The 25,277-nt window shown below is 42.8% G+C and overlaps 1 long non-coding RNA gene across 1 annotated transcript in view; it reads right to left on the minus strand.

The window, feature by feature from the left end:
* The window catches only part of LOC132669120 (uncharacterized), a 39,874-nt gene that overhangs the window by 9,518 nt on the left and 5,079 nt on the right, over nt 1–25,277 (minus strand). The window contains exon 2 of the long non-coding RNA XR_009606012.3: nt 19,638–19,746. This is a non-coding gene — a long non-coding RNA (uncharacterized LOC132669120). The remainder of the gene's footprint in view (nt 1–19,637; nt 19,747–25,277) is intronic.

Below are 25,277 nucleotides of genomic sequence, written 5' to 3' on the forward strand. Positions count from 1 at the left end.
CAGAATCATTCAGGAAGTCTTTTTTTTTAATTTGTTGAAAAAGCTCATTGGTTTCCCTCCTGTTTATAAAAGTAACAAATATTTATTATCAAATTTTGAATAATATATAAAGATATAAGGAAGAGACTAAAACTCACCTGAAATGCCACCCTGCAATAACCATCACAGATACGTCTATGACCATAAATTCATGCATTTTGTTAGGAATGCATGTTATAGATACATGTAACTTTTATGTGGTCTTATCACCCATGCTGTTTTTTTATTGCTACTTCTTTAAATGTAGTACCCGGGGCAGGGGGTGGCAGGGGGATTACCGTTTTATTCTACCTCTGACCCCTTTTGCCCACAGTCCTTGGTCCAAGTCACCAATGTTAACAACCTTTCTCTATGTTCATCAATCATAAGTAGATATGCAGACAGGCATAGGATGATGATGATGATGATGATGATGATGGTGACAATAATGAGAAGTTTAAAAGGGAGATGTGGATTATCCTTGATTTAGCCTTTTATTTTTATTTTTAATATATTTTTAAATGTTATTTATTTTTGAGAGAGAAAGAGAGAGCAGGCAAGTACGCATAAGTTAGGGGAGGGGCAGAGGCGGGGGGGGGGAGAAAGAGAATCCCAAGCAGGTTCCTTGCTGACAGCAGTGAGCCTAATACAGAGCTCAAACTCATGAACCATGAGATCATGACCTGATCTGAAGTGGGACACTTAACAAATTGAGCCACCCAGGTGCCCCTGATTTATCCTTTTATAAAAAGGAATCATATACATTTCTCTGAGTCTTGATTCTCATTTAATAATACCTCATAGGAATACCTCTTAGTCATCTTTTCTAAAACTACAAAACACTCCATTATGTTGATAATTATAATCCATTAAACCAGTCCCCCATTGATGGGAACTTTATGTCTTATTTTTGTCACTATGAATACCAATGCAGTAAACATCCCAAGACATATCTATCCATACTCTCTTCTATTCTATGAAAGAGAGACTCTGGAATGGCACTGTTAGGTTGAAATGATGTGTGTTTTTTATTTTCTTCACTCATTCCAAAATGTTGTAGCAATCTGCATTTCTACCAAGAGTGTGGAACTATATTCTCTACTGCTTCCCACTGGTAGTGTTATCAGGCTTTAACTTCTCATAATCCAGTAGGTAGAAACTGATATCCCGTTGTTATCTGTTTGTGCATTTCCCTGCCTACCAGAGAACTTGAACATCTTTTACTGTTCATTGGTCATTTGGGTTTGCACTTCTATGAACAGTCTGTCCTTATCCTCTGCCTATTTTTCATTGGATTGTTTGCCTTTTTGTTATCAATTTATAAGATATGAATCCACTGGGATAGAAGCTAACAGTTTGCCTAACCTCTTTCTCCATCCTCCCAGTAGCAGCCAGACTACATGCACCAGCCTCCCTCCTGCTTAGACATATCTACAGACTGAAGTATAGCTGGTCAAGTGTGGGGAGAAGCACTGTGTTCTACTCCCACAAAACTGCCCCCTGGTGAGCCTCCCTGTCTTTCCCCCAACAGCTTTTGAAGCCATGTGTTAAAGACAGAGGCACACAAAATGGAGGGAGCCCGGGTTCCTGAATCTCTGCCTAGAAAAGAGATGCTGGCCAAACAAGACCACCCATTGTGGACCACTTATGAGTGAGAATCTCATAGCTACTGTGTTAAGCCATAAAGAATGACGGGTTTATATGTACAGCAGTTAGTGGTGCCCTAACTAATACACCCACCACCTGCCATGTGTGTTATAACTCTTTTCCCCAAACTATCATTTGTGTATCCACTTTGCTTGTAGTAAAATGTAAATTTTAAGATGCCTATATTTTCTTGTACTGTTGCATTTTATAGCTTCTATATTTTCTGTCTAAAATGGTCTCTTGGAAGCTTTTCAGAAGTACTGATTCTAAAATCCATCCTAGAAATTTCTGCTATAAGCAAAGTGGAGTGGAGCCAGGAAATCTAGATATTTTTAAAGCTCCCTGGAGGATTCTGCTCCTTTCCCAGGATTGAGAGTGTTGCTTAGGCCAGTAAGGTGGCAGCCTCTTCCACAGTGGAAGTAACTCTGGGGGTAACGACCAGCCCTATCACCCACTGATGCCTCTGAGAATCAGCTTACCTGTCATCTAAAAGTAGATTCCTAGAAGCATTTGGAGAGAGCCTAACCTAAAGCTAGGTATTAGCCCATCATTGTGGGGAGGTCCTAAGTTCAAATCCTGACTCTTCCATTTGTTAGTATGTGCCCTTGGGCAAGAAACTTAACTTCTCTGGGCCTCCTTTCTCCTTCCCTACAAAATGAGGGTTCCTACGTTGTGACTTTAACTTTAAGGGTCAAGGCAAAGATACATATAAAATACTTAATCCTAAAATTGGTACATGGGAGAAGCCCCCCAAAATTGTTACTGTTAACTCTATATTAGAGAGACACTAAATACCTTGCCTATATATACACATTATAATACACACACACACACACACACACAGAACGGTTTAGCTTTACAAGCATAGAACGATTCCAGAAATTCTCTGAATCTCTCAAAGTTTGCTTAATTCTATGTGTGTTGTATTGGAATATTTGTGCATGTGTGTGTGAGTTTGTGAGGTGTGGTATGTTTATGTATTTGTGTGTGTGTGTTAACGCATGTGTGTGAAAAGCATTACATTTAAGTGTAAGGACTACAAACTCTTCAAAAAAATGTAGATGCTGTGACAACAATGCATGAATAACTGTTTAGGGTGGTTTCTGACTAAATCAACAGAAACTGATGATATATAGATATATATAACTCAAATCTATTGGGGGGTGACCCTGTGCCAGACCATGTGGTAATAAGGGTGTTATTTGCTCTCTATTCACCCATGAATAAGCCCATGAAATTGTATGTTACTATTCCCACTTACAAGATGAGGAAACTGGAGCTTATAGAGGCTTAAGTAGTCACACGGATATGAAAGGGTAGAGTCAGAGTGTGCCCCCAAATGCAAGGTTTCTTTTGGGGATGATGAAATTTTTCTAAAATTAGATCGTGGTGATGCGTGCACAACTCTGAATATATTGCTGTTATACACTTCAAAATGGTGAATTTTATGATATGTAAATTATATCTCAGTAGAGCTATTAAAAAAAAAAGTGCACCCAGGTCTGCCTGACTCCAAAACTAGATTTGTGTAAAATGTTTTCTGGTTTAAAAAAACCTGTTTTTAATGTGCATCACTTTGTTGATGTCCAAACTGCCCCTTCTTCTCCCAACACCACAAAGTAGCTGTTGAACCCCACAGGCCTGCGGGAGGGAAAGGATAAATAAACAAAGCCAAAACTCTTGTGTGGCCTCTCAGGCCAGATGATCAGCAAAACCACAGAGAGGCCAGGGGTGGGTGTCGAAGTCAGGAATCAGAGTGGGGTGTGTGGGAGAGCGGGCAGCCAGGGCAGATGGTGCCCTTCCACACTCACCAAAATGTCACAAATCCTCTATAGTCCATTTACAATGTGGGCTGGCTAGGCTTAGCTTAAAACTCAAATCTGGGGAGGTGGGGCCTGGGTGGCTCAGTCAGTTAAGTGTCCAACTTCAGCTCAGGTCATGATCTCACAGTTTGTGGGTTTGAGCCCCACATTGGGCTCTGTGCTGACAGCTCAGAGCGTGGAGCCTGCTTCAGATTCTGTGTCTCCCTCTCTCTCCCTGACCCTCCCCCGATTGTGTTCTCTCTTTCAAAAATAAATAAACATTAAAAAAATTTTTTTAATTTAAAAAAACAACCTCAAATTGGATCTTGTGGATCCCACCAAAAACCCTCCACAGCTCCACAGCTTTGCATTTAGAGTTAAACATGAAGCCTTTATCACAAAACCCAAATCCCTTAAGACCCAAGGCCACATGACCCCCTGCTCTCTAGCCACTCCAAGACTGCACAGTCAGTCCCCCAACTGCAAGTGGGTACTCAAGTCCTCATGCTTCTGCCCCCTTACACTGTTCCTCATCTTGCTCCTGTGAAGGATCCTACTCAGCTTCAGATTCCATTTTAACATTTTCTGTGTTGTCCTCCTCTGCCCTCTCTCTTGCCCAGGGCCCCCACCTCCTAGCTCTCCACTTACACTTCCTTCAGGTCCTTATTTTTGCATTTTTCACATGACATTGTCACCATTTGTGTCTTGCCATCTTCCCCCTCTCTCTGCAGCCCTATCACTACAGATCCACAAAGCCAGCTGCCCACTTCACCTCTCCACTTAGAAGAGGCACAGGGACTGTTTTGGGCTGAATTGTGTCCTCCAAAAAGACATGTTGAAGTGCTGACCAACCCCAGGTCTCTGTGAGTATGATCTTACCTAGAATAGGGCCTCTACAGATGTAATTAGTTAAGATGAGGTCATACTTGGAAAGGGAGAAGATATTTGCAAATGACATATCAGATAAAGGGTTAGTATCCAAAATCTATAAAGAACTTATCAAACTCAACACCCAAAAAACAAATAATCCAGTGAAGAAATGGGCAAAAGACATATTTGAATAGACACTTCTCCAAAGAAGCCATCCAGATGGCTAACCAACACATGAAAAAATGGTGAACATCACTCATCTTCAGGGAAATACAAATCAAAACCACAATGAGATACCACCTCACACCTGTCAGAATGGCTAACATTAACAACTCAGGCAACAACAGATGTTGGTGAGGATGTGGAGAAAAAGGATCTCTTTTGCATTGTCGGTGGGAATGCAAGCTGGTGCAGCCACTCTGGAAAACAGCATGGAGGTTCCTCTAAAAATTAAAAATAGAATTACCCTATGACCCAGCAATTGCACTACTAGGCATTTACCCAAGGGATACAGGTGTGCTGTTTCGAAGGGACACATGCACCCCCATGTTTATAGCAGCACTATCAACAATAGCCAAAGTATGGAAAGATCCCAAATGTCCATTGATGAATGAATGGATAAAGAAGATGTGGTATATATATACAATGGAGTATTACTCAGCAATCAAAAAGAATGAAATCTTGCCATTTGCAACTACATGGGTGGAACTGGAGGGTATTATGCTAAGTGAAATTAGTCAGTCAGAGAAAGACAAACATCATATGACTTCACTCACATGAGGACTTTAAGAGACAGAACAGATGAACATAAGGTAAGGGAAGTAAAAATAATACAGAAACAGGGAGGGGGACAAAACATAAGAAACTTTTAAATAGGGAGAACAAACAGAAAGTTACTGGAGGAATTGTGGGAGGGATGAAGGGCTAAATGGGTAAGGGGCTTTAAGGAACCTACTCCTGAAATCATTGTTGCACTGTATGCTAACTAACTTGGATGTAAATTGAAAAATAAATAAATTATTTTAAAAAAAGATGAGGTCATACTGACTCAAGTGGACCTGCCTTCAATTTGACTGGTGCTCTTGCAAAATGAGAAGACACAGGGACAAGAGATACACAACGAGAATAGCATGTGATGATGGAGGCAGAGACTGGAATGATGCAGCTATAGCCAGGGAACCCCAGAGACTACCAGCAACCACCAGAAGCTGGAAGCCGCAAAGAAGGATCCTTCTCTAGAGCTTTCACAGAGAGCGTGGCCCTGCTGATATCTTTATTTCAAACTTCTATCCTCCAGAATCATGAAAGAATAAATTTCCATTGCTTTAAGCCCCTCCAGTTTGTGGTAGTTTGTTACAGCAGCCCTAGTAAACTCATAGAAACACCATATACCTACATCAAGGTGAAGGCTAGCAGAATATGCCACCTCAAAATAATGCCACTTTGACATAAAGATTATTTTGAGCTGAAAGCAATTAAGAAGCAGATACAAGCTTTCCTCTATTTGTCTAAATTCGGGACATAAATTTGTAAAGGTGTTCCCGCTCCCCTCTCCACCAGGATGGACAGAAGTTCATCACTAGAGACAACTCAAGGCCCTCATCCACTCAGAGATGGCACCAAGGAACCTACATTACAAACTATTAACTGTCCCTTCTCTTCTACTAGTTACACCATATATTTGCCCTCCTACAACTTGTTGCCCTAGAAACTCAAAGTCCTTTTCCATTGTCATGTCACTTCTCTAAAAATATATTGGTTTTTCGTTTCTTTGTTTGTTTTTAAGATGTTGTATAAGCCCAAGTTCTAGCCACTCCTTTGAGTTACTCATCTCTGGGTACTCCCATGTGTATGTGTAATGCAATGTCAATAAACTTCTGTTTATTTTTCTCTTGTTAATCTGTCTTTTGTCAGTGCAATTTACAGAGTCCTAGCCAGTGACCCTAAGATGGGTAGAGGGAGAAAGATTCTCTCCTCTACAAGGGCCAAATATGATTTCAAAACTGTGTTTCCAAACTGGCCTCTTTGATCACTTTTAGCACACCTAAACCTGTTACATTAGCGAGAAATCCACAAGCAGTATAGCCAACTTCCTCGCCCTCATATCCCCATTTCCAATTCATCAGAGTCTTGTTGATTTTATATGCTAAATATCTCTGGAAACTGCTCCCTTCTCTCCAGCTCCACTGTACCAACCTTGTTAATCACCTCTCACTGGACTACTGGCCTCCCCACACCCATTCTTGTGCCCCCCATATTTTTCCACACCACAGCCACAAGGTCATTGAAAAAGAATTCTGATCATGGGTCCCCATGCCTGCTTAAAACACTTCCTGATTTCCCACTGCTCCCTAGGAGGAAGACAAAACTTTCTCCTCCAGCACAGTGGGTGCCGCCTTCTGTCTCCCTCTGAGATCAGCTGCTTTTTGATCTTTGGGGGGTTCTTTTAATATACCACACTCCCCCACCCACAGACCTTTTACTTCTACCTCTCTAGTTCCTAACTCCCAGCAACATTTCTTATATCCCTTTTTAATCCCCTCTCTTCCTCCAAACATTCTCCAGAACCTCTTATTTGCCATATGTCCATTTGCCCCCACATGTCTTTCTTTTCCTCCTCTCTCCCTGCACTTGATTAAAAAAAAATCAACTTCAGTTTTCTGGCTAAGCTCTTCCCATTCCCCTTCAGCCTCTTTGCTACAGCATGAAAGTCCTGGAACCCTTCTGACAAATGGAAACTTTCTAATCATGGGAAGTCGGGAGAAAAGGGGTAGGAAGGGGCATAGGGATAAAAAGTTACTGCATAAAGACAGCATCCACCTAGTCAATAGGAGAGGAGGGAGTATTCAAGTCTAAGTATCTTTTGGGAGATAGGGTAAATAGGAAAAAGTGGAGTTGTAGGAAAATGTCTACAGTTATTGATCTTACTCTAAAATGCTGACTATTCCAAAAGGTCCTAGCTATTATGATCCACACAGAGAAAACATGACATAGATATACACAAAACCATCATAAGATAGGTAGGATACCACACAGTGTTTTGATGTTTGGGAACAAGTGGCTAGATGGACAAATTCAAGCATAGGGGATAGTGGTGAGCTGATTGATTATGTGTCATCAGAGCCAGGCATGAAAGGTGGTGAGTGATAAACAACACTGACAAAGAAAGCTCAATTTTTGTGATTTTTCTGAAAGTTAATGAGTTATGAGTCAACCATTTCCAAGTAAACAGTCCAAGCTGCATATCTAGGTCTTTGGGCAATAGTTAAAAATAAAGGAATACATTTGTATTTTCATTCACTTTTACTTTATTTTAGACAGAACTCCAGACTTGCAGAAAATTTACAAGAACAGCTAGTTATTTTGTAAAATGTCCTCAATTTGGGTTTGTCTGATACTTTGTCATCATTGGGTTCAGATTATGCCCTTTTGGTAGGAATGCCACATAAGTGGTGCTGAGCCCTTCTCATGCCCCATATCGGGAAGCAGTGTATTTTCATTTGAAAATAAAATATAACATAATATGGAGAGATTGTTCTGAAAATGATTGTGCAGTGATTATGTTTACTATAACAATGAGAAGAAACAGCTTCTAGCAGAACCACAGTAGGAACAATCACAAACAATGAAGTTGTTTTCCAAGATGACACCAAGGCCTGGAGTTGTTTTCTTTATGACTACAGAAATTTTTCTGTCTGTCTAGTCCTGAGTCAATATAAGCCCATTTGGCCTTTAAAGCTTTTTTAATCATTAAATTTAAAAAACAACTCTTTATTTGAGATGAGCAATGGGTGATATACGTAGGGGATGAATTACTGGATTCTACTCTTAAAATCATTTATTGCATTACATGCTAACTAACCTGGATGTAAAATAAAAAATTTTTAAAAATTTAAAAATAAAAAAATAAAATAATTAAAATATAAACAGATCTTTAGGATATATCCATAAAATAGAATGCTCTACAGTCATTAAAATGGTGAGAAGGTGGGAATTGTATGAACAGACATGAAAATATGTCCAGGGTAGTTTTTTTTAAGTAGGCTCTACGCCCAACATGGGGCTCAAATTAACAACCCTGAGATCAAGAGTTGCATGCTTCACCAATGGAGCCAGCCAGGCACCCCCAGAATAGGTTTTTTAAAAAGGGTACAAAGAAGTGGTGAAGGAAACCATCAACAAAACCAAAAGATAGCTACTGAATGAGAGAAGATATTTGCAAATGACATATCCAATAAAGGGTTTGTATCCAAAATATATAAATAACTTACAAAACTCAACACCCCCTCCCCCCAAAAAAATCCAAACTCTTTATTGGATATGTCATTTGCAAATATCTTCTCTCACTCAGTAGGCTGTCTATGGGCAAATGGGCTAATATTGGCCTAATGGGCAAAAGACATGAATAGACATATTTCCAAAGAAGATATACAGATGGCAAACAAACTCATGAAAACATACTCAACATCACTCATCATCAGGGAAATACATATCAAAACTACAATGTGATATCTCTTTACACCTGGCAGAATGGCTAAAATCAACAACCCAAGAAACAGCAGGTGTTGGTGAGGATGTAGAGAAAGAGGAACCCTTTTGCACCGTTGTTGGGAATGTGAACTGATGCAGCCAGTGTGGAAAATAGTATGGAGTTTCCTCAAAAAGTAAGAAAAAAAAAATAGAACTACCCTACAACCCAGCAATCACACTATTGGATATTTACCCAAAGAATACAAAAATACTAATGCAAGGGATACATGCATCTGGATGTTTATAGCAGCATTATCTACAATAGCCAAATGACTGATGGATGGATAAAGAAGATGTGAGATATATATATATATATATATATATATATATATATATATATATATATGTATGTATATATATGTGGAATATTACTCAGTCATAAAAAAGAATAAAATCGTGCCATTTACAACAACATAGATGGAGGTAGAAAGTATAATGTTAAGCGAAAGAAGTCAGAGAAAGATAAATCCCATATGATTTCACTCATATGTGGAATTTAAGAAACAAAACAAACAAGCAAAGGAAAAAAAGAGAAACATTAGGTTAAACAAAGTTCAACAGTTTTCTTAATACAGAACTCATCGAAGTCCTTCATATTCAAATGGACACTTTGAATCTCCAAGAAAGAAGTTATACGTACATTACTTTTGGCCCCAAAATTCTTTTTTTTTTTTTTATTCAAAGAACATCTATGCTCAGGAATGATCCATGTGAAGGAGCCATAAGATAGAAGAAATGTAGGTTCCTGAGTCACTGCTTGGAGCTTCCCAAGAGAGCAGCCCTACCAGAACAAGTGATAGGCTATTGGGTGGGTGGGAAAGACACTTTTATTACATTCAGCCACTTAACCGCAGGATTGTTTGTAATAGCAGTTAGATTATGCTGCCTAATGCCAAATGCATGCAGGTTTTTAAGTTATCTGCCAAAGAACAGATTATCTTTTTCAGTCTGGAGAGCTTTTGTCACAAACAGTCACAAACAATAAGCCACAAGGATTGCAGCCTTATTAAGTACAGGGCATTGTGATAAGCACTTTGCAAACATTATCTTATTTAATCCTCTTGACCACCTACTAAGGTAAATACTATCACTGCATCATTTCACAGATGAAGAAACTAAAGCTCACAGAGGTTAATAACTTGGAAATAGAAGTCCAGAATATGAATTCAGGGCAACTGGCTTCTGTATCCTTGCTCTTAATCACACTGAGGTCCTGACAGGTAAGCCCGGGTTATGAGGTCAGAAAACCTGGGTTTCAGGTGCCATGTGTTAATTACCTAGACCAACAGAACATAAAAATGACTGACAGACTTTCAGTCTTTTTATTTAGGTGAGTGCTTCTCAACCAGAGGTGATTTTGACTATATCTGGAGACATTTTTGATTGTCACAGCTGGGGAAGTGCTACTGGAATAGTACCTCTGTAGCCAAGGATCTGCTAAAACATTGTACAGTGCAAAGGACAGCCCCACATACACAACAAAGAAGTATCTGGTCCAAAATATCATAGTGCCAAGATTAAGAACTCTGACCTACACATCTTGTATATTTTCCTGACAGCCCAATGTGTCCAGAATAAATATACACTCTTGGTTGGAATAAAAAGCACGCTTGAAAAGTCTGCTTTCTGTCTTAATACCTAAAAAAGTAGTGAAAGCAGTAACCAACAAGTGGCTTTTGGTGCTCAGAGATGTTGAGACTTGGCCATCGTGGGAGGGAGTCCAGCCCAAAGAAGACTGGCCACGGATAAAGAATGTGGTTTGGCAAAATCTCAGGAACAATATATGGTGGCAGAATAGAAATTCTCTTGAAAGAATGCCAAACCTTTTTGGTTTCCTAGTAACATGATTTTCCTGAGATTTCTCTTATATTTGAATTTGCAATATCCCTATACCTATTTTAAATCAAGGCAACAAAAGAAATTAAAAAAAAAAAAAAGATGACATAACAGAATCAGAACTTCCTGGAGAAGGAGGGAACCCTAAAAGACACCTGGTCCATTCCCTGCCCACCCCTCTGATGTATGGTGCTGCTGTTTCAACATCATATGATTGCAGGGTGGGGATGTCACCATCACAAGGATCCTGTTCCATTTCCAGAATATTCTGCAGAAAGTTCTCCTTCCCAAGGGCAGAAACTATCTTCTCTGAACTCTAATTCAGTCCAATGTCAGAAGTTGGTGAGGGAGGTAAAATAGGCACAAAGAAAAAGGGATGGAAAGTGTCCTTTGGTGAAAGCTTACTGGTCCCAGGCAGTGTACTTGGCACTGTATGTGTATTATTTTTATTCCTCCAACAATCCTTCTAATCCTTCCACTCCTCAGTTCTCAGCAGACTCAGGTTAGTGATCATGCACAGCCTCCTGCCAATGCCTATTGTCTCTTCTCTCAATGAAACATCTATTTTCACATAGAAACATCCCTTTGACATCCTGTTAATTAATGAATGAATGAATTAATTAATTAATTAATTCAGCACATATTTACTGAGCGCCTATGATATTCCAGGCTTGTGCCAGATATTGGCGATACAACTGTTGGTAGGTTGGCATCTAAGGACAGCAGGACCACCCATACTGTTGGCAAGAGAAGCCCTCAGTTTGGGGGCCATTATTGTTTGCACCAAAAAATCTGCAGGCTAAAACCCTACTCGCTGGCCTACCACATCAAGGATTCATCTCAGAGAAAGTGATGTCTAACTGGAAGGTAAAGGTCAGATACAGAGGGCTTCACCAGGTGCTGGAGACAGGGAATCATTCCAGGCAGAGGGAGTGGCCTGCGTGAATACCAGGAATGCACTCAAGGCACTGAAAACAGGTCCATGTGGCTAGAATGAAGAGTAAGGATCTGGGAGAAGCAAGAGTGATGCAGAGCATGGGCCCAGACTGTGGTGAGCCCTTCAGGTCATGTGAAGGATCTGGGTCTTTAGCCAAAGGACACCAGGACCAACGAAGCTGAGAGCAACAGAACTGATTCAACTTTAAGAAAGCCAGTCTTGAAAGCTGTGTGGAAAATGGGTCAAAAGTTGCAGAGGGGCCAGGAACTCTAGCTGGGAGGCCCTGTAGTTGTCCTGTGTCCTGTGGTGGGGTAGGGAAGGGTTGTTGATAGTGGGGATTGAGAGGTATAACTATGGTGGTGGAGAGGTTGGAAGAGCTTAGCCATTGCCCATAATCTCCATCAATTCATCTACAAAGTCACCCTAACTAAACAGATCCTCAAATTTAAAGCAGGATGTTGGCTATGCACCTGTAGCTAAAAAAAGGCCCCACATTCTGCCTCTCTTCCACCAGAAGCCTCCCTATAGTGAATTTTACCCTTGTCTACCCTAAGGGTAGACAAGAATTGGTATTTGGACATGGGACACAGAGAGGGAGAGGAAGTAAGGATGCCCCCAATCCCTGGCTTAAGCAGCAAGAAGATGATGGAGTCTTTCAGAAGCCTGGAGAAAGGGCATGTTTAGTGGGGAGGAGCCATACAGAACAGAGCAGGGGGCACCTGTGGGTAGTCCAAGTGCAAGGAGAAGGATTGGGAGCCCCAGGAGAATCAGGGTGCAAAAGAAGACAGAGGGCAAAAGGATGAGCCTGACAGCAGAGTGAACAGCCCTTTGATCTCCATGAAATATTCAGGAATGTCTGTAAAACTCTCAAAATGCTTGCCACGATGGTTGTTCCATGGAAACAAGTGTGGCTGAGCTCTGCATCTGGGTGGATGTGAGAGAAAACAGGATGCAGGAAACAGAAGCTAAGGGGACCCCAAGACTGCCATACCCAGGGCTTCATCAGGCCATGGAAACATGTAGGATAGCACGGAGGAGGGATGTCTAGGGAATTCTATCTAAAATTCAAGGAAAGTGGGAATCCCTAACCCACATCTGAATTATATATATCTGGGCCTTTGGTACAAGACTTAATTTGCAGAAAGAGCTCCATTGCAGTACCAGTACCCCTCAAAAAAAGTTTGAAAACAACAGCATCAAAAGGGAATATTACTCAGCCATAAAAAATAATGAAATCTTGATATTTGCAGTGACACGGACGAACCCAGAGAGTATTATAGCAAGTGAAATAAGTCAGTGAGAGAAAGAAAAATACCATATGATATCACTCATATGTGGAAGGTAAGAAACAAAACAAATGAACAAAGAGAAAAAAGAGAGAGAGGTAAACTAAGAAACAGACTCTTAACTATAGAGAACAAACTGATGGTTACCAGAAGGGAGGTCGGTGGGGGGGATGGGTGAACTTAGTGATGGGGATTAAGGAGTGCACTTGTGATGAGCACTAGGTGTCATATGGAATTGTTGAATCACCATATTGTACACCTGAAACTAATATAGCACTGTATGTTAACTAACTGGCATTTAAATAAAAACTAAAAAAAGCAGGGGGGGGGGCGCAGAGATAAACCTCCAATGATGGAATGGTATGTTACTGTGTTATTAGAGCCACACTTGGTAGCAGAGGGGGAGTTTTGGCACCTTCCAAATCACACTCCCTGAGAGCAGCTGACTCCTTTGTGCCCCAGGGTACCCCCTGAAGAAGTGATCTGGGGAGGCCTGGGGAGGGCTGACCCTCTCTCTGCTGGTCAGGGGTCTTACCAGCAATCCCTGAAGAAGTGGTGAGACCCAAATGAAATAGCAACAGAAAACAACTTTGTTCATTGAGATGCCTCTCAATGAACCTAGGGGAATTGTGTACAATTCTGTGTTTTTGCCATTATTCCTGGAAATGAGGGGCCAACTTTCCTTATGAGTTTTACATCTGGGGGCTGAATGAAAACAGACTTAAACAGTTGCACAGAAGCTTCATAATCTCCTGGAAATCTCTTGGAACACAGAGGTAAATGTGGAAATTAAAGAAAAAAAAAGACTTTTCTGAAAAATAATTTGCAGTTTGAATGTTATCTGAAAACATTTTTTACATCATGTACATTTTCATTTCAGGCTCATCTTGTTGAAATAGCATTGTCTTTGTTCAATTTTTGTTTTGTTTTGTTTTGAAGCACATAGCTACGCAAGAAGAGGCCTATGTTCCGCCTGCTAATAGAGTTTTTTGGGTACTTGTGCTGCATGTACCCACCTCCCCACCCCCCAATATAGTTAATTGACTCCTTAAGACTAAAAGGGTTCTGTTTCTTACTGTATCTTCAGCATGCCCGAGATCACACCTCACAAATAATAGGTGCTCAGTAAGAACCTGAAAATCTGAAGGAAATTGTGTGGGAAGCAGCAGCATGGCCTTTTCCTCAGGAGGGAAAAAAAAGTCATAGGGCAGCCATCTCAAAGGGCACTTGGTCTTCTGTTCTGAGTGTTCCAAGATAGCAGCAGCCAGGCCATAATTAGTTTTGTATCCCCAGTCCTCCATACCCAGAAAGTACTTAGCAAATGTTTGATGGAAAAGAGCAGGCATGAGGGCCAGGAAAAAGAACATCTATATATCAAGGGAAGTACTACAAATCCAGGCCTTTCTCCCTCCTGCCATCAGGGAACTGTGGGCTGGAGGAGCTGCTGGCATAACAGAGCCATCACTGGTGAAGAATGGCAGGAAAGTTTCCAGGATCTTCATTTCTGGTGGGTAAACAATGTAGGCAAGATGCACAAATCAGTTCCTAATGCCTGGAGCTACAAGCACAGAGCCTCATAATCTCCATTCAGAACTTCCTTCTGAATACATTCAACTGTTAACATTTTTCCAGGAGGAGCTCTGGGGAAAGACAGATTTGGGTTTCAGCCCAAACCTCACCAATGACCACAGTTATGTGACCACAGGCAAATGACTTAGCCTTTCAGAGCCTCCATTTTCCCATCTGTAAAATAGAGATAAAATTTAGTAAGGCTGATTTATTGGGAAATATCAACACATGTAAAGCACAGTGCTTAGCACATATCAAGCACTCAGTGAATTTCCAGAGGGTAAGAGAGACCTACCCAGGGTGGGCCCTGACCAAAAGTGTGAGGTGGCACATGTCCGTCCAATAAGCCCTCTCATAGCTCCTCTCCCCTGCAGTGATTGCATGCAAACAGGCTCAACCTCAGGAATGGGGTGGGAGGACTAGCTGGGAGCATAAGGGGTGGCACTGATACAGGACCGGGCAGGGCTGGGGTTAAGGGGAACCAACCTGCAAGGTAGCCTGCTCCAACCCTGGTGTCAGGGGTGGCCAGATAAAGGTTATAGAGGCCCAGGGAGGCCCCCATAGGAGGTTGCAGAGGGATGCAGGGGGAGGGATGGGGGTTATGTCCTCAAGGAAACTGGCAGGCAGTTTCCAGGGCCTCATCCAGGCAATCTGGGGCTCCAGACTGAGCTCCTGGGCCCTCTGGGAGGGGGGCTATCATCCATAGTTTACTCCAAGCTTTCCAGGCATGTAGACTATGAATCAGGAGTAACTGCTCCTACCCACCACCCTCTCTGACTTCCTCATGGACCACCCTCACCGTGCTTCCCCTGAGCTCCCAGAACCCCTCGCTGGTCCTCCAATACACCACCTGTTCTCCCGCTCAGATCTTTGCCCCCACTGCTCCCTCTGCTTGGGGTGCCTTCCCTATGTTGTTCACTGGCTTGCTCACCGCATACAGCTTCTGCCTGGCTGTCACCTCACCCAAGAGAACTTTCCTGCCTGCCCATGTGAAATATCACACACACCTTCCCCCATCCCCACCACTCTCCAGCCCCCTTACTTTCTTCACAGCACTTATCACCATCTAACCCATGATACACCTATTGGTGAATTTACTGCCTATCTCCTACATAATGTATGCTCCATGAGGGCAGGAATGTGTTCACTCCAGTATTTCCAGAGTCTAGCCAAATGCCTGGCACCTGAGCATGTAGCTCAATCAATATTTGATGAATGAATCAGTGAACGAGTGAGTGAGTGAACTGCCAAACCCTACCTACTGGTAGGTGAAGGATACCAGCATTCTGGGCTGGCTCCAGAGCAGGCCAGGACTGAGCCAGGACCTCATGAAGCTCACATGTACCAGTTGCCAGTGGTTGGGAATGGGGAGGAGGGGCTGAGTGCAGAGAAGGCAGAAGCTCACCCTGGGGCTCCCAGATACCTACTTTTACTATCCATCCGAGGATATTTTTTATTACGGGACTCTTGTACTCTGAAAACTTGCTTTTGATTCAGTAGTATGAACCACTTGATGGTGAAACTTCAGGCACTCTGGCCAGCAGGGGAGAGGTGTTGAGCTGTTTGCCTCACCCAAATCGGACCCCTTGCGTCACTTCATGCCTACTTGTAAGGCTAATTCCAATAGCAACCAAAAGGTCATCTATGCAGACAAGTAATTACAGAAGTTTGAGAATTTAAGTCCTAGTTTCAGTGGCATTAGCCAGATGAATGATGGCTTGTGGCTAGAGCTTGGATAGCATTCTTGCCCACAGGTCAGAGCTTTTTCTCTGTGGTGCTTAAAATCAGTGTCTGGCAGAGGACACAGCGAGCAGGGTATCATTACTGTGAACAATTCATGACCCAAAGTGCAAGAATGTTCAAGCCCCACTCAGAAGCCCATGGTCATTATGCTTGCCCAATCTGCTCATGGCTGAAGAATTATTTCAATACCAAAAACACATTTCTCTAGTTCCTGTCCATATGTGGGAAGAAGTGGCAAATGTCTCTCTGTGACAGTGCCCAGAAATAAGCAGACTGAGACTGTCACATTGGTGAGTGTGACAGAAAACTCACCCACAGCCATGGCCGACATCTGAGAGGTTTTCCCAAGAGCCTTCTTGAAGAAGCAATGATATTTTCCAGGGGAGGGTGGGGCATGGTGATGATAATATGGAACAGGCAAAAGAAAACAAAACACCCCATTCTGAAAGTGTGAGTTCAGAAAGTGATGATTGTGTAAGAGGCTTGTCCCTTGTAGATGGGTCACTGCTCTCACTCCTGCAGCTCACTTTCCATGCCTGCTGCATCCCAGGGCACCGAATCCCTCCTCAGCCAGGACCAGTTACAACAAAATCCCACTCCCAGGAAAGAGATGTACCTGCACAGTGTTCACTTGGATAGGTTTTGATCTATGCCTGGAGAAGTATTCTAACCTATGTGGGCCTCAAAGTTGTCATCAGTACCCACCATAACTGGAAAGTGAATGGAGTTTGAATCTCAGGTCTCCCAGTTAGCTGAGTGACCCTGGACAACTTATTAACCTCTCTGAGCCTCAGCTTCTTCATTTGTAAAATAAGACAACTTTATGCCCACGTGGTTGTTTCATCAGGATTAAATATGATTAAGTAAAATTGGGTACATAAAGGATCTATAACATGCCTGGGAGTGCTCAATAAACATTATCTTCCCTAAACCCCTCATTATTTTGCTTACTAAATAATATTACTTTGCAGTGAATAATTATTCCTTTTAAATTCTGGTCTAGGGATGTCTGGGTGGCTCAGTTGGTTAAGCATCTGACTCTTGATTTTGGCTCAGGTCATGATCTCATGGGTTTGTGAGATTGAGCCCCATGTCAGGCTCTGCACTGACAGTGCAGAGTCTGCTTGGGATTCTCTCTCCCTTTCTTTCTGCCCCTCACCTGCTTGTACTCTCTCTTCCTTTCTCAAAATAAATTCTGGTCTAGACTGCCCCTTTTAGTTTCTTGTATTTTATTTTAGAGAATGTAGAATATTTTGGTTTTTAGCTATAGTAAAGCAATGTTGGAACCAACTCAGTCTAAGAACACTCTCAAATACTAGAGTGATTTGAGGGACATTTGTTCTCCCATTAATTTATTTATACCCCACCTTGATCCAAAAGTATTTTGAGGAGGCTTACAAAAATAAATATAGGAGGATACAAAGAGGGAAGAGTAGTTGTTATAAGTTGGTCACAAGGTTGACCTGAGCTTCCTAGAAGCCAAAGCAAAGAGGGAATGCTGAGCAATGATAAGATTCACAGTGTTTGTTACATAAAAGCTGCTCCCAGGTGGTATAATTATTCCTGCACTAAGCTCTAAGTGAACTCTGTCCCATCCTCAACACTATCTCCACAGAATAGCTGTCTCTGATCCTGTCTGTTGGTACAAAACAGGGCACCACACCTGAGGGCTGCTCAAAAGATCCAGGGGTAGGATTTTATTCACAGTAATCAATAAAATGTACATCTGTCCCAGTTACTAGGTATGCATAACATACTGCCCCAAAACTTAGAAGCTCACAACTACCATTTTATCTTGTTTATAATTTTGTGGGCCAGGAAGTTGGGCAGGGAACAACAACAACAAACAGGGCAGGGAACAACTTCTTAATGGGAGGCCTATCAAGGTTATGCTGTAGAAAAGTATATGTATGGGAAACACTGTTGCTGCCATCTTTGGAAAATACAATCTGCTATATCATCACCCATAAGCACTATATCCTGCAACCAAGCTTTTGGTAAGAATTGAGTAGATGTAAAGTAGATATAAAAGGCTTAAAGGTAACTTCCTGGTGCCAAACACCAGGTGAGGAGGTCTTGGCTTAGTCTAAGGGGTATATTGCAGGTTTGACAGTCACAGTGACAATATGCTAAATGTATCAACAGATCTGGGTCTCCATGTGCATCATTCTACTCAGGCTGCCTTAACAAAGTACCATAGACTGGTGCTTCTCACAGTTCTAAAGGCTGGAAGTCTGAGATCAGGATACCAGAACAGTCAGATTCTGGTGAGAGCTTTCCCCTCACTGGTTGCAGATGGCTACCTTCTCACTGTGTGCTCACATGACCTTTTCTTTGTGTGAGCATGAATATGGGGGACAGGGAGATGGGGAGGACCTCTCTTATATCTCTTCTTATAAGGGCACTAATTCTGTCATAAGGGCTCCACCCTCATGACCTCATATAATCCTAATTAACTCCCAAAGGCTCCATCTCCAAATACCATCACATTGGGGTTAGGGCTTCAATGTATGAATTGAACACATTCAGTCCATAACACCACAATTACAGACATGCCAGCATTCAGTAGAAAATGACATCAATTCCTGAATATTTCCCAATATCTGGAGTCTTTAATCAAGTAGACACATCACCCCCACACATGAATTTTTCACTTTCTTTCCAACTTAGTCTTACAGCTAAAACTCAAGCCAGAGACTATGACATAGATATAAATAGACCCAGAGCATCATTATATATAATTTGGAAAGGATTTCACGGGTGTACATCTGTAAGCAGTTCAGGCACACTTTCAAGCTGTGTTTACATGATATCAAACATCTGGATGAAAACTGAAAAAAATAATCAATTTGGACTGGAAACAAAACAGAAGTACAAATCTCAGTGCATTGGTCCTTGGAATACCAAATGCAGAACTGATCCCTTTACCCCAAGAAGGAGATAATCATGCACAAGAAGAGCCATTGAAATGGCCAAGGGGCAAAAGGGGCTTCCATGGGAAGGCAGACTTTAAAAAAAGAACTCCATTATGCAAACAGGGGATATGGGAAGGGATGAAATCAAGGACCATGAAAAACATAAAGAATAAAAATCTTAAAGAATCAAACTTCTGGAACCAGGAGCTTTGAAGCTTGAAGGCCATGATTTTAGCCCAACTGAAAACCCAATAAATCCTGGCTATTGGGGAAAGGGGTGTCTAAGAAACTCAAACTTCTGGATAGTCAAGGAATCACAACCTATTTTCACTCTTCAGGCAGAAACCTTTCTAAAATGCACTTCTTCCCCAGCCTCCTCAAGAGAACACACTATCTCTAGATCACCACTATGTGTATAGTCATTATGCCACAAAACCTCAAGTCCCAGTGATCCCTGCTGAATGACCCCCGGGCTCCAAAATACCTTAGTTCCTGGGCCTGCTTTCTCGGAGGTCTTCTGCTTTCTCTTTCCATCATTTCTCAGCTTTCTGTTCTTGTGGCATGATGAAGACAGGTTCCCTTAGATGCAGACCCTGAGATAAGGATTGGAGGGCAAGTTGTTTGTTTGGGAGGTGATCCCAGGAAGCACCAGTAGGGGGCTGGGAGTGACAAAGGAAAGGGGAGGCAGCCCAGACCGGTAGGTGCATTACTTACAGGTGCAATTTACTTACCTCCAGGAGCAGCTGGGGCTCAAGACACTGAGACTTCCACAACACAGTGCAAAGCTGTCCCACATAGGGGGCAGGAACCTAGATTTTATCCCCAAATCCTGTCTGTCATTCTTTAAAGGCTGCTCCCCTTAGCTCCCTGGCACTTCCAGAAGCCTGAGGGTGTTGGCAGTAGGAAGCTGCCAGGACGTAGGGGAGATGAGTGTGCAGGACAGAAACTCCTCCTCTGTGGCTCTGGAGCTGCACAGAGGGGGCCTCCACCCTTCCCTCTCATCCTCGCCCCTGACAGAAATTCAGGGTAAAGAAGGAAAACTAGACTATGACTGAGAGCCTAAGGGACCCCCCTTCGAGTAATAGATAACTTCTGTGATAGCCCAGGAGCCTTTACTGTCTAACTTCCCTGGTTCTTGGTTATATTCTTAAAATGCACTGTAAGACAACTGGTTGTTTAAAAGAAATTTTTTAAACCACTCAAAAATATCCAATCAAACTAATTTTTGAAGTAAAGTAAGAGTCCACAAATTGCAGTGTGTATTAGGCAAACTCTCTGGAGAGGAAAACTGACTTGTTTGTATTACCTCAAATGATAGGATACAGCCAGACCTCCAAAAGAGTCAGTGTCCAGGGTGGGGTTACAGTCTGAAGAAGGACACATAAGTGCAAGTGGGGAAACTGAGGTAAAACCAAGCACATGTGTTCAAGTATACATGAACTGTGGGGCAAAGCCAAAGAGAAACTGTGGGTCACTGGACATGCAGGGTCCAGGGTACGCTGGACGCCAGGTTACAAACAAGACTCACCCCCTCCCTCATCTTGGCAGTGGAAGGGACTTGGTCAGGACAGGCACAGGCATGACAGGAAAGTGAGGGGCATGTTCAAGACACGTGAGATGGCAAGCTGAAGGTCCTCAGAACTGGCCTGTGAAGAGGGCTGGGACAAACATCCCTTATTTAAAGTCACATATCAAGGTCATGAACAGCCAGGACAAAAATCCAGGTGTCTTCACTCCACCACGGCAGAAATTACCCAACAGTTAGTGGTCCAGGGGAAAAGCCAAGAAGAAGAAGTGGGTTCCAAGAAAACCAGGGCATGCTGGCCTCAAGTTCCTGTGAGGATAATTCCAGGGAGAAGGAACCCAGGCCAAGCCAGAGAGTCAAAACCTCCAGCCATCACAGCAAAGCACCCTGGCTGACAGGAAGGAGACAGGCTTTATGCTGGGGAGAAGAGGAGCAAGGAACCCACATGACAGGGATGGGGCTGCAGCAAACAGAGCCAGAGAAATTAAGTGTGGGGCAAGAAAGAAGCAGAGAGAGGCTGAAATGGGGTGGGCATGGAACAAACCCATCACTGCATAGTCTCTGGCTAGTTCTTTGTTTTGACATGTATTCAGGGCTCTTCTGTGCATGGGGAGCAGAGTAAGATAGTAAAGACACAGCTCTCAGATGAAAAAGACAGAGCTTGAGCTCTGGCTTGGGTGTAGTGGGATTTGGGCAAGGCTGGGGAAAATGTTGTTGCAGCAACCAAAGACACAGGTGAAGAGCTGGGAGGAGGGAAACTGCAGATTTGGAAAGGAAAAGATAAAATCAAGAGACCTGTGGAGAGGGGCGCCTGGGTGGCTCAGATGGTTAAGCACGGGACACTTGATTTCAGCTCAGGTCATGATCTCACAGTTCGTGGGTTTGAGCCCTGTGTCGGGCTCTGTGCTGATGGCTCAGAGCCTGGAGCCTGCTTTGGAATATGTGTCTCCCTCTCTCTGCCCCTCCCCTGCTCATGCTCTGTCTCTCTCTCTCAAAAATAAATAAATATTGAAAATTTTTTTAAAAACTTACAGCACAGAGCCTGCTTATAATTCTCTTTCCCTCTCTCTCTCTCTCTCTGTCCCTCTCGCTCATGCGCGCGCTCTCTCTCTCTCTCAAAATAAATAAATAAACTTTTAAAAAAGGAGAGAGAGACCTATGGAGAAATAGCATTAGAATTTGACAGGACTATGGGTGCCAAAGTGAAAGAAAAACAAAAATCAGAGAACTAATTTGAAGACTCTGAGCCTGAGGAACCGGGAGCTGTTGGCACCTTGGGTGCTGATGGAGACTTTGGAAAGATGTGATTATTTGGAACTGAGAGTCCACGTTGCACTGACCCCACCCTCCACTCTGTATCTGGGAAGGGAGAGAATGATGGGGCTAGGATCCAGCGTCCAGAGCTGACCTCGCCCCTGTGTGCCACTCCCCATTCCTATTAACTCTTGCAGCAATGTCCTGCACTACAGAAGGTGATAGGTATCCCCTTCACTTGTTTCCCGGGACAGAAACCTAATACTTGATCCTTGGACTCATCAACTTCATCAAAAGAAATGAAAGTATGAATTATACGAATGTGAAGGGTGAACTGAGTTCCTGGATTCTTGACAATGATCTGACTTGACAATCCACACTGGAAAAAAGTAACACAGAATTTGGAATACCATTAAGCCAACTGGAAATATGGTATCAATGTGTCTGTTTGGGGGGAGGATTAGTGCTTTTGAACAAGGTCACTGTGACTCAAATATTGTAATGATGTTATCCTGAAAGAGCTTCAATAAAGCTAACCGCTTGTTAATGTCTAGATAATACAAATTTGGAAAGATCTAAAATCCAGCTAAAACTGACAGCCAAAAAAGAAAGTTGTTGAAACACTGAAAACTACCATGGGATGATGTGTGGTAATGGTTTGAACTAAAATAAATTTGATATTTTTGGCTATGGGAGGATTTCCCACCTATGCCATACTGTCTGAGATGTTAAGATGATCACATCCACAGGCAAGAGGCCAGGGAAGTAATAGAGGTAGGCCCAGGGGTCCTTCCAAGGGATGACATTAATTTATGGCTTTCCTCAGAGAATGATCAAAGGTTTATGGCAACCAGGAATCAGATCCAGTGCTTGAAAGATTTCTCCCTTAAAAGTGTTGATGGCTTCAACCAGGCAGATGGGCTTTGAACACAGAAGGGAGGAATCAATTAAAGAACAATGCTAAGAGAAGACTTGGTGGGAAAGAAAATGTTGGCTAGAGAGGAAAGAGAACTGGAAAATTTAAAAATCCAGAAGAGGAGAGGGGAGGGGAGGGGGGAAGGGAACAGAGGGGAGGGAGGAGGAAGGGGATGAGATGGATGGGAGGGGGAAGAAGGAGGGAAGAAGGGGAGGAGAGGGGCAAGAAGAAGGGGAATAGGAGGGGAAGAAGGGGAGGGGACAAAGTAGAGAGGAAGAGGGGAGGGAAGGGAAGTGGGAGGGGAGGGAAGGGAAGTGGGAGGGAAGGGAAGGGAGGGAAAGAAAGGGAAGGGAAAGGGGAAAGAGTCATTGATGAGATGAAGAAATTAAAGAGGGGTTGGTCAAGTCCTGCTTTTAATAATTCCATTCCAGGTGGATATGGGCTACTAGAACACTAGTGTGCAAGAGATGATAAAAGGGGAAATATCAGTATTGAGGAGAGAGATTTGCAGAAGTTAGAAGCAGACTGAAAACCAGATGTAGTAAGGAATAGTAAACAGCCCATAAAGGAGCATAGTACTATGATGAGTGCCCTGAACTAGGGCCAGAGACCTGGGTTCTAGTCCCACTTCTGCCGCTAACTTTGGGCAAGTCACTCCATCTTCCTGGACATGTCTCTTTATATCTAAAGTAATGGGATTTATGACCTTTAACATCCCCTCCCTCTTCTATAGCCCTCGAAATCAGAAACTTGCATAAATGGAACCTCTTATATTGGAACATGTATTTAGCTTTTCTAAGTAAAAATGCTTCGAATGGAGGGGAAAAAAAGGTTCCACTCAACACTTGGCAAGCAGTATTTGTTCTGTAAAATAATTAGCGAGTAAGCATTATTGAACTGGGTTGTCCCATAATTACAAGAGAATTAAAAGGAAAAAAAAGACTTTAGGAGACTCAATTTTCCCTCCCATAGATCAGAAGAGTGATTAACAGAAACTATGGGTGGACGGTTAATAAAGATATTTGCAGAGGAGGTGAGAGCTAACATCAAAAAAAGAGTGCTAGTCTAGGGGTCAGGAGCCTCGAGTTCCAGTCCCAACTCTGACCCTTCTGGGATCTGAGCATGTCATTTCCCCTCTGTGCTCCAACTTCTAAAGGAACCCTAAAGATCATGGACTCCAGGTTCCCACAATGTGGTCATCCACCTGTAATCATTAGAATAGTCTTTCTGCTTTCTGTGTGTCTATACTCATAAGGCCCAACTAGGAAAGTGGAAACTATTTTACGTTTCCAGGAGTAATGCTGGGAATTGGCCACAGAGGTGACTGAAGAGCTGAGAAGCCAAACAGAGGACAGTGAAGGAAGCTAGATATTAGCAAGAGCAGGAAGCCACTGCCATGGCCTAGAGGGACAAAGGGGAGGAGGTGCGGTTGTGGAGCCCAGAGGCTGTGGTCACCTGATGGAAGCTGGAACCACAGTGAGTCCGTCTGGTAGGAGCTGGAAGAGCCACGGAGGAGATGCAGCCATGGAGGAGGTGCCAATATCTGAGGGACAGACAATTGGAGAGAATATCCCTGGCACACACAGACTGCAGGGATCAGCACTTCTTCCATACAGAGCAGGGAAATGGCAAGGAATGGATCTGAGAACAGGCAGGCCAGGACTGGCACAAAATCCAAATTCTACTTTCTTATAACATCCATCTATTGATCCTGCATCAGCCTAGAGTCCAGGTCTCTTCCACATTTGAGGACACCCATCCCTGTTTTCTTTCTTCCCTGGAATGATATTCAAACTTCCTCACAAAGAATGGTTTGGAAACCATTCTATCATTGTCCTAATTCCCCTTCTCTGGGAGCTCCCTGGTATGTCTCCTGAAAATGTGGTACCAAATGCTCATAAGACCCCAGGTATCCATAACATCAGCTCAAACACAGGATTATGCCCACCCTTGTTTTAGCAACATAGCTGTTATCCCACTGTTGACTCACATTGAGTTCATGGACCACCAAGACCCACTTATCTTTTCCATGTGATTCCATGTCTTCCCTGACTTGTCCTAGAAGGGTACATATTTGACAAGCAGAACCTAATTCATCTTCTAAATCACTGATTTAAAAAAAGAAAAAAAGTAGGGATACCTGGGTGGCTCAGTCAATTAAGCATCTCTTGATTTCAGCTCAGGTCCTGATCTCGTGGTTTGTGAGTTCAAGCCCTGTGTCGGGCTCTGCACTGACAATGCAGAACCTGCTTGGGATTCTCTCTCTCCCTCCCTCTCTCTGCTCCTCCCCTGCTCATAATCTCTCTCTCTCTCTCTCTCTCTGTCTCTCTCTCTCAAAATAAACATTTAAAAAATAAAAAAATAAAAAATAAAATAACAAAGTAGAATAGACCAGAGCCAAGGACAGAGCACTGTGTCATTTACACTGG

Source organism: Panthera onca, chromosome B3 (assembly GCF_046562875.1).
Source record: "Panthera onca isolate mPanOnc1 chromosome B3, mPanOnc1 haplotype 2, whole genome shotgun sequence".
NCBI lineage: Eukaryota > Metazoa > Chordata > Mammalia > Carnivora > Felidae > Panthera > Panthera onca.